Source organism: Lissotriton vulgaris, chromosome 10, assembly GCF_964263255.1.
Source record: "Lissotriton vulgaris chromosome 10, aLisVul1.2, whole genome shotgun sequence".
Lineage (NCBI taxonomy): Eukaryota > Metazoa > Chordata > Amphibia > Caudata > Salamandridae > Lissotriton > Lissotriton vulgaris.
The window spans coordinates 904271954-904289429 of NC_141698.1; positions in this window are offsets into that span (position 1 = coordinate 904271954).

The following is a 17476-nucleotide window of genomic DNA, read 5'->3' on the forward strand; positions in this document are numbered from 1 at the left end:
ATCAACAGACACTGCTGGTGGGTTCTTGATGATTGATACTGAAATGGTGGCTATAAGATATATGGTCTTACTGAATAGGCTTGCCCTTGATGTATTATTGGCTAAAGAGGGTGGAGTCTGTAGCATGTTAAAAATTCAACAGTGCTGTACTTATACCCTTGAAACAAGTAAGAGCCTGGAGAGATATATTAAGAATATTTTTGCGAGAAGATTTTTTTGACCTGAAGGTTGACGGTGCATGGGAGAGACTTGGTAAGGTTGTCTCCTCAGTGGGAAATTGTTTTTCTGCTTTCAGTAATAGCTTCCTAGGGAAAATACTAACACCAATAGTTACTGTGGCTACAGGGATACTAATATATAAATGTTGCAGATGTAAGAAACAAACATTAGACACTAAACGGAGATCAAGAAAGAGAAAGAGAGAAGACATAGAGTTAGAAGACAGAAGAAGATATTAATATGAAGTAGTCATGATATAGATGGAGTAATGTTGAAACAAAAGAGAACTATTGCTTTCTATGAGTATAAATGAGGACAATTTATATTTTGGGTTGGTTTTCTATGATGGCTTAAATCGCCATCAAAGGGGGATTGATGGAGCATGGTTTTCGCGAAATAAAACCTGTTTGGATTGAACCTCCATTGTGTGAAAAATACTAAGCAGGTGATGTGCAAACTAAATTTAAAAGGCTAACGGGAGAAAAAGAAAACAGTGGAAGCGTGTGTTAAAGTGCTGCAGTAGGCCACAAAAGCATGTGAAAATAGCAGACTAAAAGCTGCTCGTTTTATTTTACTCTAAACTTAAAAGAATAATCTTTTAAAAAGTGCGCATAGATGAAGGGAAAACATTTGCATCACATAGGGGTTTTTTAATAGTATGACTTTATAAATGATAAATAACACTTGTATTTGTTTTTCCTTGAAGTGTAATTATTCTGCTCTGCAGAAAATTCCTGAGAGTCACTTTTGAAATTAAAATGCTATATTAGAAATGTAGAAGGGGAGGGAATTGTGAACTCTCCTTCAAGAGCCCTGTGTGTCTACCAAGGTTGCAAGGAGGAAACACATTGAATAAAAGAATGGAACACTTCCTCTGTGAGTGGCGCATTGAAGCAATCGAGGCACAAAAGTTGATACATGACTGAGATCAATCAATCAATCAAACAGTGGTTTAAAGAGCGCGCTGCCCACCAGTGAGGGTCTCAAGGGCTGGGGGGGGAGCAGATAAGGGTCAGTCGAAAAGCCAGGTCTTGAGGTCCTTTCTGAATGTGTGAAGGGTTGGGGAGCATCTGATGTCAACCGGGAGCTTGTTCCAGGTTGAGGAAGTGTACAAACTATGGATGTGTGAAAATTGTATTTCCTTGGCTGGAAGTTGATAAAATGAATAAACAAACAATGTATCTTTTGTCAAGAGTGGTGTAATAGAACACCCCCTGTTTAGACCAATATAATGAAATGAAAATTACGTGTTATGAAACATTGTGGGTTGGACTTGAGAGAAATTAGAGTATAACTACATGTACCTGGGGTGGGGTTAGAAGGCATGATTTTCCTACTTTGCGAGACGAGAGGGCTGTCTTGATGTTTCTTAAATTCCTTGGTCTGGCTGATGTTCTGCTGAAACCTGATTCTAAAACTTTGCTCCTTAACTCTTCTTGAGGGGCCTTGCTTACTCTCATGGCCGGAGGGTAGCTTTCTAAATTTCTTGAATTTGGGTTAGTATTTGGGTGCATAACTGTTTGCAATTGACTTATGACTCTACTCTTTTGTCTCTATGCCTTTCCACTCACTCAGAGCGCTGCATTTGAGATGTTCTTATGTCATTTTCTATTGTTATTTCTCATGTATGGTGATTTATGATTTGAGCTGTATTGTTCTTGATGAGAAATCACATTATTATTGATAAACATTATTAACTCATATATGATTTTGTCTTTATTAGTGTTATTGACTGGGTTATATGAAGTGTGTACAATAGTTTATTTCAAGATCCAATTATTATTTTGCCACACCCTGACTACTTATTAAAGATTGCATCACCATGAAAGGATAATACGAGGATGATTTGGTAATGAAAATTTGGTAGGTTTGGTTTGCACTCACCCAGCATGAAAGGGGCTTGCAGGGTATTGAACTGGGTCCAGGAGATGACATTTATTTAGACCCAGAACGCTGGATCAGAATCCAAAGAACCATCAACATTTCCTAAATATTCTCCCAAAGCTTGTTTACTGGGGAAGGGAGCCCATGTTTCAACTGTAGTCCAAGAGAATACATTTTTTTGAAGTCTTTTAGTTTGGCCTGAGCTTCCCTGGCCCATCTCCTTTGACTAATAAGAATTCTTCCCAACACAATCTAGAGACTTTTGGAGCTTCTCTATCAATCGATAGCTTGTTAAAAAAACTCAGATTATAGGAGTTCATCTGCAAATTCCAGGAGACCAGATTCAATTCTCTCCTTATACCCTGAACTATGGTAACTGATTTGTCGTATGCTCTTTCCCCTCCTGAGGCGGAAGCCGGGAGGTAGCAACTTTATTTTGTTAAGAGTCTTGTTTTCCTTGCACTTTTAAACGTTTTTATAGCTTCGTTTTCACTTCTAGCCTGATTGTGAAACGTTTTAAAAATATATGTAATTGCCATTGCGATCTCCCCCGCTCGATTTGAAAAGCGGTGGTTCATTTCCCTCTGCCCTGCGCTTGACTGAATAAGCGGTGCCTGCTGTCACTGATCCCCCCCCGCCACTCGAACCAGCCTCAGCCGATTTGGGCGCTGAGACCGCGAGTCCCGGGAGGGTAAAACAACTTTGGCGGCTATCTTAGTTGGGGGCAGCGTTAACACGCTCTTGATTGGCCAGCATAAAAGGGAGGGGCAAGCCTCCGTGTAGCGGACGCGAATTGCGGACGCGCCGGACCTGCGCCGGACCTGTGCCGGAGTCGCGCCAGAGTCAGGCTCGTCTACGCCCGTCCATGCCAGGACAGGCCTAGGGGCTATGGATCCTGCTCCGGCATCAGTTACCCCAGCCCACCATGATACTACTACCATCTACACTGGTGAGGAGCTAAAATGGCTCAATTACCTTCCCGCTGTTCAGTGCACTACATGTACATTGCCTACTCATGATTTTAAATGCACTCATTGTGGTTTCTCTATGGGCCGGATGTCCATATGTAACCAAATGAAACTACTACATAAACGGGGTAAACCTAGGGGTAGAACTAGGGGTGTTACTTCTCCCTCCTCTTGTACTAAACTACAATTTTGGAGCATAAATAGTAGATCGCTTCCTAAACATAAGATTAACATCCACGATTTTATAGTTGATGAAAAACCTGATGCTGTGTTCCTTACGGAAATCTGGCTTCATGAGAGCTCGGGGCCTGAAATTGCCATAGCGACTCCTGATGGCTATAAAATGGTCAGAAAGGACAAAGGCACTGGTAAAGGAGGTGGCATCGCGATCATTTTTAAATCAAATTATGTATGTACTTTCGATGCTTTCCCCATGCCTGGATGTGAGGCTGGATATTTTAAACTTGCTACATGCTCCCAGTTCACTCTATCAGGTCTCCTGATTTACCGCCCGCCTGGAAATATGAACGAATGGACGATGTCTTTCGCTGACATCATTGCTCCACTATCCCTGAAGGCGGCCAATTTCACTATTCTTGGCGACCTGAATCTTCATCTGGAAGATAATCAATGTAATGCGAGCAAACTGTTCTTATCCGAACTAGAAGCTTTAAATATTCTGTTATGCAACTCCGGGCCAACACACTCCGCTGGACATTTATTAGACCCTATTCTTTCTAACCTTCGATTTGAATGTTTTTATCCGGCCCGCCCCCTGGAATGGTCAGATCACTATGCTGTACATTTTGCTCTATCTTTGACTAAAACCCCGACTAGAAGCAATGGCAGTAAGGACGTGTTCATACGTCGTTGGAACAAACTTATATAATCAATTTCAATACTTGCTTAATGGACACACTTCCTAATACCGACACGTCCATACCTGTGTTAAATACTGCAGTATCCAAATGGCTGAGCTCTGCCATTGATGACGGGCTCCCTCTAACACCTAAGAATTTCACATCCCATCGACCTCCTGCACCCTGGTTTTCTGAAGACCTAAAGTGCATGAGATCCCATTGCAAGGTCTTGAAAAGGAAATGGAGATGCTCCTACTCCGCTCCTCGTAAAGTGGCCTATAAGGAAGCCCTTAGAGACTATCACCACCAATGCAAAATGGCTAGAGCCGCCTATGTTTCCAACACAGTTACTAATGCCCAAAACTGTCCACGTACCCTATTTTCTGTTGTGAAAAAATTAACAGGAGAAGATGTGGTACCAGCCTCCCCTGCCTTAGACGAGACCCAATGTAATTCTATTGCAAAAAAATTTATATCCAAAGTAGAGCGTATCTACGATTCTTTAAACCCCTCTACATCCTATGATACACCTTTGATTGAGCCAGTTTTGACTCCTGGTCATTCACCCTTTGCAATGGCTAAACTTACAACTTGGCCACTCTTCAATGATGCCTCCTTTTCTTCTTGCCTGAATAGCATCACATCTGGCTCCCCACGGGATCCGATACCGGCCAAAATTTTAAAATTGCTTGAACCTGGCCCTCGTCGTGTGTTAATGCACCTCCTTAACTCCTCACTATCAAGAGTCACATGTCCCACAGGAGTGGAAGCATGCAATGATCATTCCGTTACTGAAAAAGGCTGGAGCCGATGTGGCCAACTTGTCGAATTTAAGACCTATTTCATTGCTGCCCATTCTATCAAAAATTTTGGAAAGGCATATCAAAACACAATTAACCAATCTTGTGTAGAGCTCGGGATTTCTGCATCCATCTCAGTCAGGCTTTAGAGCGCACCATCCGACTGAAACTACACTCTTAGGAGTCACCGAGAGTCTGCGACACAGTGTCGACCGCGGAGAAACATCCGCCCTCATTCTTCTCGACCTGAGCGCCGCATTCGACACTGTGTCTCACTCCATTCTTCTTGCGACTCTTCGGTCCCTGGGTGTAGAGGGTGCTGCTCTAGCTTGGACAGCCTCCGCACTTTTCAGGTTTTCTCTGTATCTGCCTCCTCTATAATTTGTTAATCGGACCATGGGCCCCTTATTATTTAATACCTATATAAGACCTTTGGCTACTATTGTGGAGAAAGCCGGCCTTAGTTTGTACTCTTACGCCGATGATACACAAATCATTTTTTCTCTTTCCAATGAAAAAAGTAATGACACATCTGCTTTGAAGGAAGGTTTGATTTGTGTCTCTAAGTGGATGGAGAGTCATTTCCTGAAACTTAACGGCGATAAGACCGAGGTTGTGATACTAGGCAGGGATAAGGACCTCTGGGGCCCCCACCATTCACCCAAGGACATGGGACCTACCCCGCAGCCTACGACTGTAGTACGCAATCTCAGTTTTCTCATTGATGAGAACCTTACAATGAGACAGCAGGCTGTGAAAGTGGCCTCTATTTGTTTCGCCACTCTGAGATGGCTTCAAAAAATCCTGTGGATGTTGCCCCCTTCGACTGAAAGAACGGTTGTCCTGGTTGTTTCCCGCCTGGACTACGGCAACGTTATATATCTTGGAGCCGATCTGACAACCATAAAAAAACTTCAGGTTGTTCAGAATGCTGCCGCTAGGCTGCTCCGCAACGTCCCCAGGAGAACATCTGCCTCTCTAGCACTCCGCGACCTTCACTGGCTCAAAATTCCAAATAGAATTAAATTTAAAGCCCTCTGTCATGTTTTTAAAATTAAGCAAGACTCAGCTCCCAAATACCTTCAGGGCCTTATCCAGGCTTATAAGCCTAACCAAACTCTGAGATCATCAGGGAATGGTGATTTTTGCGTTCCCAGATTTAGGCTAGCTAAAATGGTAAGCCGCTCCTTTGCCCACTTGGGCCCCAAATTTTGGAATACTCTTCCTGTGACCCTAAAGACAGAAACTAATCTTTTTCACTTCCGCAAGGGACTTAAAACTTGGCTCTTTCAACAGTAATTTGTAGCCTCTCCTTAGTAAAATCAGCATACAAGTTGTTCTTCTTCAGTCTATCCCTGAGCGCCGGGAAACCCACTGCGGGTAACTGTGCGCATTATAAGTTTAAATAAATAAATAATGAAACTGGTGGTAGCAACAATAGCCTCCTGGGGACTATTACGTTAGTATGTTCTACTTTACTACTACTCTTCCTTCCACAAGCGAGCTTATGGTCGGATGAGTGGAAGAGGTGTGGCACCGCTGATAAGGCGACTGACTCCGGAATCTGGTGATCAAGGTTCGATCTCGGCACCGGCGGAAGGTTAGCCCAGCACCATATGACTCTGGGCAATAGCTTGCTTAATCTTCCCGACGGCCCCCAGCACCTAGAGACCCTTATGGGTGATTGTGCGCTTTACAAAATGTGGATTATTATTATTATTATGAGGGGTTGCTGGACTCCAGTTTCAGTTTCAATTTACCCCACATGTTACTGAAATTCGACGCGCTGAGATGTGTGCCAAGATCACGCCCTGAACACACATCCTGGATGACAGGCTATTTACAGAACACCATAGCACATCGGCGTAGCTGTGCTCGGATGGACTCCTAGCCTAATTTAATTTCCTTGTAAGAAGCATCTGTGTCTATTTTAGGAGATACTTGGCTTCTGCGTCCAGTGCTGGGCGCCATATTAGGAGGATTATCCCCTGTTTTTTAATCATGTTATTGTTTATATTTCTCCCTGTTATGTTAGTTTGTTTTACTTTACCAGTATTTTTCGTTCCACAAGGGAGCTTATGGTAGGTTTGTGGGGGGTAGCTAAACCACAGTTTCAGTTTTCATTTTCCCAACCTGTTACAAAAATTCGATCCGCTGAGATGCGTGCAACAATCATGCCCCCAGACACACACCCTGGATAGGACGCTATTTAAAGATCACCATATCGTGTCCAAACTGCTGACATGCCAAAGCCAAGCCCATCTGCGCCTGGATTACAGCAAGCGCCATGACCCCTGGCCTTTTTTAACCTTCCAGCATATCCAAAGAGGGGTGTACTAAAAAGGGAAGCTGCTAGTCTATAACATCTCGGGAAGACAAAAATACCTGTGCGTTTTCAAACCTCTATATTAATATTAATATGTATTCTGTACCTTGCCAGGGCTGCAATTATTTATTAGCAGGGAGTCAGTCAATAGCACTGTGTCTGGCACACTAGCAGATGGTAGCTGCTAAGGTAACAACTTCACAGTCTGTAATATTAACTGCACGTTGATCAAACGTTGATTTTGCAGAATTTCTTGATACCCGGAGAATTGATATTGCATTTGTTACAGAAACATAGGGAGATTCTACTTCTGGACCAGATCTAGTCACAGCGATTCCATCGGGCTACTCTTTAGTAAGGTTGTATTGCAAAGTCTGCAGGGGTGGGGGTTTAGCAGTTGTTTAGTGCATTGAAAGGTCAGCATCGATTCTACTGGTGCCTGCCTCAGAGTGTGAGGCCCTCTCCTTCAAAATTGAAATTACTAAAAATTAGCCCTCCCTTGGAGTACTTATCTACTGCCCGCCGGGCCCAAAAACTACATTTTCACGAACAGTATGTTCAATGCTAGAATCTTGTCTCCAGCAATCACAATGTACCTTATTAGGAGACTTTCATTTCCACCTTCAGGTCGCTGCCAATAAAGACACAGAATATCTAGTGGATACAATGGCGAGTATGGTCTTAACCCAACTGGTCCAGGAATCCACTCTCTAGCCAGACCATACCCTCCTAGGGATTTGTCAAACAATCCATTTCTCTCAGTTACAACCACACTACCTCTGACATGGTCTGACCACAATGCTGTTATGTTTAAATTACAGAAATGTCATCCCCATTCTTGGGAGCTGAGCTAAACGGCAGAGCAGAAGTGCCATGGAGGTTACTTGCAGAAGAAAAGCCTAATGTTGGAAATGGCTTTCTTTCTGCAGAGTCACTCCCAAACATTTTGCCTTTCTCCTCCCCTTTTTGCTGAATTCATTTTTGTTGGCTTTAGGAATCTGGGCACATTACCACTGCTAGTGAAAAACGATTACATTTGTTTTTCACTACTGCAGTGCCTATCTCTACCTTAGGCAACACCAGGATTACCTTATTGCATTTTTAATTGTACTTCCTAATTGGATTCTCTGGAATCTTGGTTTAAAATTACAGAAGTTGGATATTAAATTTTAATTCTGAAAATTCCACTTTTAGAAAGTTGGCTTTTTTTACTTTAGACATTTTGTGCCTGCTCCCTGTCTCTGAAAACACGTCAGGGGTGGGTGGGAGCTGGCCTTTGTGAATTCTCTTTACCCAGCCACACAAAGGGAGCTTGGTTGTGACTTAATGGGCCATCAACATCCTGATGAACCATCAATCAATCAATCATTCAATCAATCAATCAATCAATCATTCATTTGTAAAGCACACTACATACCCGCGAGGGTCTTATCGCGCTGGGGGGGGGGGGCCCTACTGATCGAACAGCCAGGTCTTGAGTATCCTCCTGAAGATCAGCAGGTCTTGGGTCTGTCGTAGGCTCAGTGGCAGGGTGTTCCATGTCTTGGCGGTGAGGTGGGAGAAGGATGTCCTACCGGTGGTTGTTCTTTGGATGTGCAGGGCAGTGGCGAGTGAGAGGTCGGCAGAGCGTAGCTGGCGGTTGGCGATGTAGAAGGAGAGCCTTCTGTTGAGGTAGGCTGGGCCGGTCTTGTGGGGTGCCTTTTGTGCATGGGTGAGGAGCTTGAAGGATATCCTCTTGTTGATGGGGAGCCAGTGCAGGTTTCTCAGGTGGGCGGTGATGTGGCCTTGGCGTGGTACGTTGAGGATCAGTCGTGCAGAGGCGTTTTGGATGCGTTGTAGTCGTTTGATGAGCTTGGTCAGTGCTCCCACATAGAGGGCATTTCCGTAGTCAAGTCTGCTGCTGACGAGGGCCTGGGTGACTGTCTTTCTTGTATCTGTCGGGATCCATCTGTAGATCTTGCAGAGCATGCAGAGGGTGTTGAAGCAGGAGGAGGAGACGGCGTTGACTTGCTTGGTCATTGAGAGCGTTGAGTTGAGGATGATTCCCAGGTTGCGTGCGTGGTCGGTGGGTGTCGGGGCTGCCACCAGTGCCGTCGGCCACCAGGAGTTGTCCCAGGCTGAAGGGTTGGAGCTGAGGATGAGGACCTCCATCTTGTCCGAGTTCAACTTCAGACGGCTGGTCTTCATCCAGTCGGCAACGGCCTTCATTCCTTCGTGGAGGTTGGCTTTGGCGGTGATGGGCAGGATGGACAGGAGTGAGCAGCTGGTCACAGCCTCACGCTTACACTAATACAAAGAGCTGCATACTCCCCTGTAGTGAGTATGGAGTCAGGGCAGGAAGATCAGGGACTCTGTGCACTTCAAAGGCATCACTTTGACATCTCCCCCCATTTCAGAGGCCCAACTGGGTACAAGTACTAGCCATCAGACACCACCACTTCAGTACACTTCTGGACCAGTACTTACTCTGCCTTGAAGAAGGACTGCTATGTTGCTGAAGGACGGCAACTCTGCTGGATTGCTGCTCTGGAAAAACTGCTTTCTTGCTGTGCTGACCTGCCTGTTGCCTGCTGCCCTCCTTGCCTGGGTGAGAAGGACTAGACCTGCATTACTTGAACACAGAGTGACACCAAGGGCTTGCCTCCTGTTCTGAAGTCTCCAGGACATCAAAGACTTACAATCACCCTGTTACAACACCTGGACTCTGCCATTTGTGAGTATTGCCCTGTCAAAAGGTGCCAATCCAGTCCTGGGCCCTTGGAAGTGGGTAATGTGCTGCTACAATAGAAATCAATACATCAATGCCATTGCGCCGCTCGGAACCAGCGGATCTCCAGCAATGCCGATGCTTCGCCGCTGCTGCGAGAATCAAGTGCATAGCATCGCAGATGGCATGTTGCATCGTCTCCATCTCCGAAGGATCTCTGACTTTGTGCAGATCGGAGCTGAGGCTTCGCCTTCATCCTACGAGTCAATGATGCATTGCCTCTTCTGCTCCTCCCATCTCCATTGATGTCGACACAAGTAAGGTATTTTTCAAAGGGCCAAGGGTGATCCCTGTATCCAGCCCACGTTCTATGGCAGTTGGTCTGAACATTTGGATTGGACCAGGTCCAGCACAACTGGATAGCCTCGATTGACGCTTTTGCTTATAAGCACTATATTTTAGTTTATTCTTTAAAAATTCATAACTCCGGTTCCACTTATTTGATTTTTGTCATTTTGGTAATCTTTTGTTCATTAAACTAAGGTCTATTTTATAACTTGTTCTGGTATCTTTTGGTGTGGTGTTTGCACTTTTTTACTGTTCTAAGTGTGGCACAAATTCTTTACTCATTGCCTCTTATGTTAAGCCTAACTGCTGTGTGCCAAGCAACCAGGAGATGAGCACAGGTTAATTTAGGGTACATGGTGACTTACCCTGACTAGGATTGTGGTTCCTACTTGGACGGAGTGCATACTTGTGACAATTAGAAACTCAATTTCTAACAACTACTGAATGCTAAATGGGAGCTGTTTAGGGAGGAATAATGAGGGCTTTACGGTTAGGGAGCGTTTGGAAGTGTATTACTGATGAACAATCACACACCCACAAAATAGTAAGCCCATTGTTATTCACAAACTGCACCTCTATTGCTACTACAGACAAAAAGGGTTTTACTATTGCATATTGACACAAACAATATCCTGTTAGAAGAAAATCGAGAGCAGAATCTCAAGGGACACAATCTTGAAAGCTAAGTGTAAATAGGGAAATATATATTTATTATTCCTAACTCTACATACCTTGATGATATATGTACTATGTAGGTACAAATATATAGTGTTAGGTATACGAAATCATAGGGTATTTACCTGTTTTTTTATGTTATGTCCTCAATATTTGGCCCACCAATATTGTTAGTTCGATATTCAAGGTGTACACCACCAAAAAGAACCCAAAACAATTTAAATGTACTCTAGCTCAGAGATTGAGTAAGCCTAGTACCACACATGACCAACCGCTGGCACCTCAACACCCTCCCATAGGAAAGAAGGGACTTCAAATAATACCCCATTGGAAATAATACTAAATTAAATTAAAATTTTGGAAATAGCTAAAAATAAATATAAACATAATTTAGTGATAAAACATTTAAAAATATTTCAAAGGCATCATTTAGTTTTTAGTATTTTTTTAACAGTCTTTTTTAATTTCAAAATGAATGTAAAATGTATTCCTTTAAGGTGTAATTCATTTACAATTAGTTAATTCTGCACATCACTTTTAATATTCAATAATGCATAATAAATAATATGTTGTATCTTATGTCTCAATTTTTTTTTAAATGTATCCTTTCGCTAAATAATTTTCATTGAATTTAATTTATACAAATTAAAGATGTAATTGGAAGTTAAATTAATTGTGTTGTAGCTTTTTGCCTTTTGTTCAATATTCATAATAAATCTATTAAATGAATTTACATTTATATTTAACTTAAACATATGTTCACTATTGTTGTTCAAGTTACATAGATTTTTTTAATTTTCCTCATACTTTACCATTGGGAGCCTTCCCAATACGTACAGAGATCGCTACATGATAAAGTATAGGCTTGGATCATACTACAATTCAATGCCACAAGGCGCCAACATCTGGATCAGGTACTCTCGTAGAACCCATTTTCAACTTCCATCATCATGGCTATGATTAATGCATCCCCTCTATTTTGCAGTACATAATGATTGATAGACCTGTATTGATCCAACAGACATTTCTGCATGTAGGCCACGGAGTTCCAATGGAATGCATCCGCCTGGACGATGGCTTTTACATGGTGCTAGCATGCCGAAGGATCCACAACTCCTTGTAGGTTTTCAAGGAATGGTTAAAATCCTGCAACATGTGGTCAGTATGTTGTTGACTACTTTATTGTGAGGAATTCCTGCACAATTAAGTTGAGGCAATGATCTAAACATAGGACTCTGAAATATCCTCCATCATCAATGGTTTTAACAATACTACCGCCATTGTCAAGTGGCAACAAATCCAACGCTGTAACTGTGCATTGAATTTCTCAAGGATGTTGGCAGCTGTATGAGGTTCTCCATAAAGAACACTGCAACAGTCATGTGCCAAAGAATGTTATGAGAAGCATCAGCACCAGTGGGACCAGTGTCAAATATTTTCTTAACCCCTTTCAAGGAATCCCAGTGTGCAATGATGCACATGCAGTTTGTAGCTTCACAACTGGTCTACATCTCTGTTGTAAGGTGAATGGATAGATCAGCACTCTCTTTCATTATTTTATCATCGAACTGCAGTACTTTGAGGTGCTGCCTGGAACAGCAACATTTAGTTGAAAAATAGGTTCAGCTTGTATCCTTCCACTTTGGACAGAGGGTCTCCGAAATTTCCGAAACTGTTCTCCTTCTTCCAATAAGAATGTACTTGTTCATGGGTTCAGTTGAACAACTAAGAATGACAGGACTTTTTCACATCATATTTTCTTCATCCTCACTACCTCATTCTGTCTGTTCAATGTCTCTGAAGCAGTTATCCTTTTTTAGATGCTTCACCCATATGATTTGGTTTTTCAGAAGTCATAGTTGACCTCCAGTAACAAAATGACAACCTAGCTTCCCGCAAGGCACTCGTTTGTGACGAAGTATCCAAAATTGTCAACAGGCATTGAAGTGTGGCTCAATGGTTAGAGCGGCAGACCCTGATGCAGAGGTCTGGCCTGGGACCCGGGTTCAATACCCGCCTCGGCGGGTCTTGGGCTCAATTTTCTCGGACTTGATACTCCTCACCTCAGTGCCTATTCTAATCATGGGTCCCACTCTGCAACTCTGGGCAATAGCTTGCTTAATCTCCACAACAGCACTGGGATGCCTGGCTTCACCCTGTGGGTGCCCAGAAGTAGACATCGGACAGGGAAAGGCCAGGAAGGGTTCCTAAGCGGTATACGGACAGTGCCGGGACATCTCTGTTGGAGGTAGCTGTGCGCTCTAAAAATGCTGGCATTACTTTGGTGTGTGGTGATCTGTATTATGAAAAACCCCTATTTGCACACAGGCGAGGTAAGAATCTAAAAGATATTCTAGTCCACACCCACCCTCAGGTGAAACATGGAGGCCAACTTACGCTACATGGGATACAGGGGCACCACCCCTGTGGCAACTGCAGTGGCTGTCACCTGACTAAAAAAAGTAGGCAACTACTTTTCAGGAATGGTACGTCAAGGGATCAATGAAAATTCACGAACTGCAACAGCAAGAACGTTGTATATATGATCGTATGCCCATGTGGTCTTGAATATATTGGGATGACCACTAGACAAGTCAAAACAAGGATAAATGAGCACAAGAGCAATGTAAGGTGCAAAAAAAGCACAACGAAAATGGCTACACACTATCTGAACGAAATGCACTGTGTGAATGACCTGAACTGGACCGTAATCGAACAGCTGCCCTCAGAAAAAGGTCTTTTTGAGAAAGAGCAACGATGGGTTTTCCGGCTGGGCACCCATTTGATAGGTCTCAATGATGACATTCCGTGGGGCCAACTTAGATAACCATCGCACTGTTACAGAAGCCACTTAGTGTTTAACTACACATCTCACTGAAATTGCGTGGTGCATGCAGCATCCGAATCCCACTCAATGGAACTGCCATAAGATGTGTTTCAACTACCAAATGTGCACTTACAATCTTATAACCCTGACCTGGCGCTATATCACTGCTGCCACTCCATCGTGACACATACAGTATTTAGTCACCCGCGTTAAATAACCCAAGGGGCTTGTACATACAGCGTTTGTATTCCACTCATTGGTTTTGCCAGAATATGCATAGTTAGCAAATTAATGGCCACTTTTCACTGGCGCTCCCCTACTGCATTCTAAACAGCACCGGTTTGTTAGGTGATCGCTATAATTATAACATATGGGTGTCCGCATTTTAAAGTTGCACTGACGCCTAGCAGCAGGGTGTTTACATGCACATGCACAGGGCCTGAGACACTCTGTCTCGCACTTCCGCGCATGCGTTCTTTGAACACCCTAGTGAATGACACAGAGATGTGTTTTCACACAGGCGAGAGGCTTGCAACACTCGTTCCCGCCTCTCACGCATGCGCACATTAACGTTTGCATCAGGAAAACATTACCGACACCAGGTGTACCAACCCGAACGGTCTGGAATGACAGTACTTGGGCATATTTCCCTTCCGCTTTCAATCAACTACCTTAAATGAATATATGTCGAAATTCCGCATACATAGAACGAATATGCCTTTAGCACGCATGCCTTTACAACGTAAAAGCATGCATGTTAAAGGTATACTCATTGTAAAAGTTTTAATGGTAAGTGAAAGTACACTACCCTACCATACACTACCAAACACTACCCTACACTACAGTCCTTTTACTACATTTACACTACCCAGCACGACCCTCCAACACTACCATTAAGCACTTTACTTCCCTACACAAACACTACAACAGTACCTTAATACACTACCCCCAGCATGACCCTACACAACACTACAATACTACACTAAACCACTACACCCCAGCATTACCCTACACTACACAAACACTACACCACTACCCTAAACCCTAAAAAACAACCCCCAGCATGACCCTACACTACGCAAACACTACAACACTACCCTAAACCCTAAAACACTACCCCCAGTATGACCCTACACTACGCAAACACTACAACACTACCCTAAACCCTAAAGCACTACCCCCAGTATGACCCTACACTAAGCAAACACTACAACACTACCCTAAACCCTAAAACACTACCCCCAGCATGACCCTACATTACGCAAACACTACAACACAACCCTAAACCCTAAAACACTACCCCCAGCATGACCCTACACTACACAAACACTACAACACTACCCTAAACCCTAAAACACTACCCCCAGCATGACCCTACACTACGCAAACACTACAACACTACCCTAAACCCTAAAACACTACCCCCAGCATGACCCTACATTACGCAAACACTACAACACTACCCTAAACCCTAAAACACTACCCCCAGCATGACCCTACACTACACAAACACTACAACACTACCCTAAACCCTAAAACACTACCCCCAGCATGACCCTACACTACGCAAACACTACAACACTACCCTAAACCCTAAAACACTACCCCCAGCATGACCCTACATTACGCAAACACTACAACACTACCCTAAACCACTACCCCCAGCATGACCCTAAACTACTCAAACACTACAACACTACCCTAAACCCTAAAACACTACCCCCAGCATGACCTTACACTACGCAAACACTACAAAACTACCCTACCCCCTAAAACACTACCGCCAACCCCTATTGCACTTTCCCCAGCACGACCCTACACTAAACAACCACCACAACTCAACACTACACTAACACAACACTACACTACACAATCACTACCCCAGCACGACCCCCACCCTTAAAAATTAACCCAAACCCACTTACCTCTCTCATCGTCGTGGTTTACAACGCAAATACATTTACCATACATGCCTTTACAACATAATTCGTTGTAAAGGCATGCGTGATAAAAGCACATGCGTTATAAAAAAATGCGGTATAATGGTATGCAGGTTGAAAGCAATTGCGGGATTATAGTATGCGGGCTAATGGTATGCGGGATAAAAAATGCGGGATAAGAGTTGATTACCACCTTAAATACCTCGGACACTGCCAATTAGTATGAGTATTTATAGCGCCGACCCAATGCCCTCCTCACTTACTTCGGAGCCGCGTTGTGGGAAGTCGGACGGAGGAAATCACCTGTAACAGGTGCTAATAAGCACTACAGATCCCCAACGATCGGAGGCTCATAATGCAAACCTAACTTTGGCAGAAAGCTTGAATTAAACACAACTTGTTTCTTTCCTGTTTGCTAAAAAACAACTACTGACTCCTAAAAACTCTACAGGTTACATTACTACAGCGTGTGCTTTATGTCTCAATGTTCTATGTGTTTTGTCCTCGTACTTCTCTTTTTTACAGGGAACACCATCGCGAATAGAATGACATTTGTGATCTAGTTGCTGCTGCCCTCACAATTTTTCTAGGTCACTGAACTTGTAATATTGGATTTGTATTGTCAATTTTCCAATCTGTTATTCCCATCTTTATGCCTTTATTTTCAGGTTCTCAATTGCAGAATTCTACAAACGAAGATACTTAGGCACATACTAGCCTCTGACTTTCGTAAATTTCACTTTTCTGTAGATTATCAGATTTTTAAACTAATGTGAGTAAGGTGGGGATTTGTGTACCCCGTCCTGAAGAAGGAGCTCTGCTCCGAAACATGTTGACACACACTAGAGGTAACATATATTAATTTACAAATTACCTCGCCTATCACCCCTTTTAACAGTACCAGCACGGGGAAGCATTAAAGTTTTTTGTCATTTTCCACGTGCCAGGTCCTTTTTTAAAACCTCACCTTATCCACTTAAAACCCCATTACTCACTAACACCGCCATCATCCCACATGCACCACACATAGCCAATAAAAAGTAGTCGTAGGTTAGTAGCACGCTGCATTCCGTAGAGGGGTGCAAATACCCCAATGATGAAGCATGACACCAAGGGTCCTTTTGGTGTGTGAGGGGTATTTAAAAACACTGTGTGCTCCCCACCATTGTAGGGATCACCCTCACACCTTCTGTGGATTTCATTTGTTTAAATAGAACAACTAAGAATGACAAGACTTTTTCACATCATATTTTCTTCATCCTCACTGCCTCATTCCGTCTGTTCAATGTCTCTGAAGCAGTTATCCTTTTGTAGATGCTTCACCCATATGATTTGGCTTTTCAGAAGTCATAGTTGACCTCCAGTAACAAAATGGCCACCTAGCTTCCCGCAAGGCACTCGTTTGTGACACATTGTGCACTCTGCAATGTTATCCTCATGTGGTCTAACCCCCGAAATGTGGAAGAAAGCATCCTTATAGAGCCAAAAATAGAAGAACTTGTGCTCATGGAGCCAGGTGATAGTCTTTGCCTTTGTCTACAGTGGGCTGTGACGATTGTAGGCATTGTGGTTTGTGCAGGTTTTTGGGCTTTTGAAAGTATGGTGATGTTAGTGGTATTACAAGACTCAGAGCAGGCTAAATACAAATGATCAGCATTTTCTATTTGCCATTCTTAACATGAAGAATCACTTTTTAATCTTTCACACTTCTAGGATTTCTGGAGCGTCCCTTTTCCCTTGTCTCCTGTGGATAGGTTTGGGGTCCACTCATGTGGCCAACATCTGAAGTGAGGTTTTGAGAAGATGGAGAGATTTATTTTCTTTGGAGGAGATAATGGGTCTTGTGGTGAATGAGCAGCACAACATCCTACTCTACTACAACCTCTTCTTCTTGCTCACCCTATACGTCCAGATGACCAGGT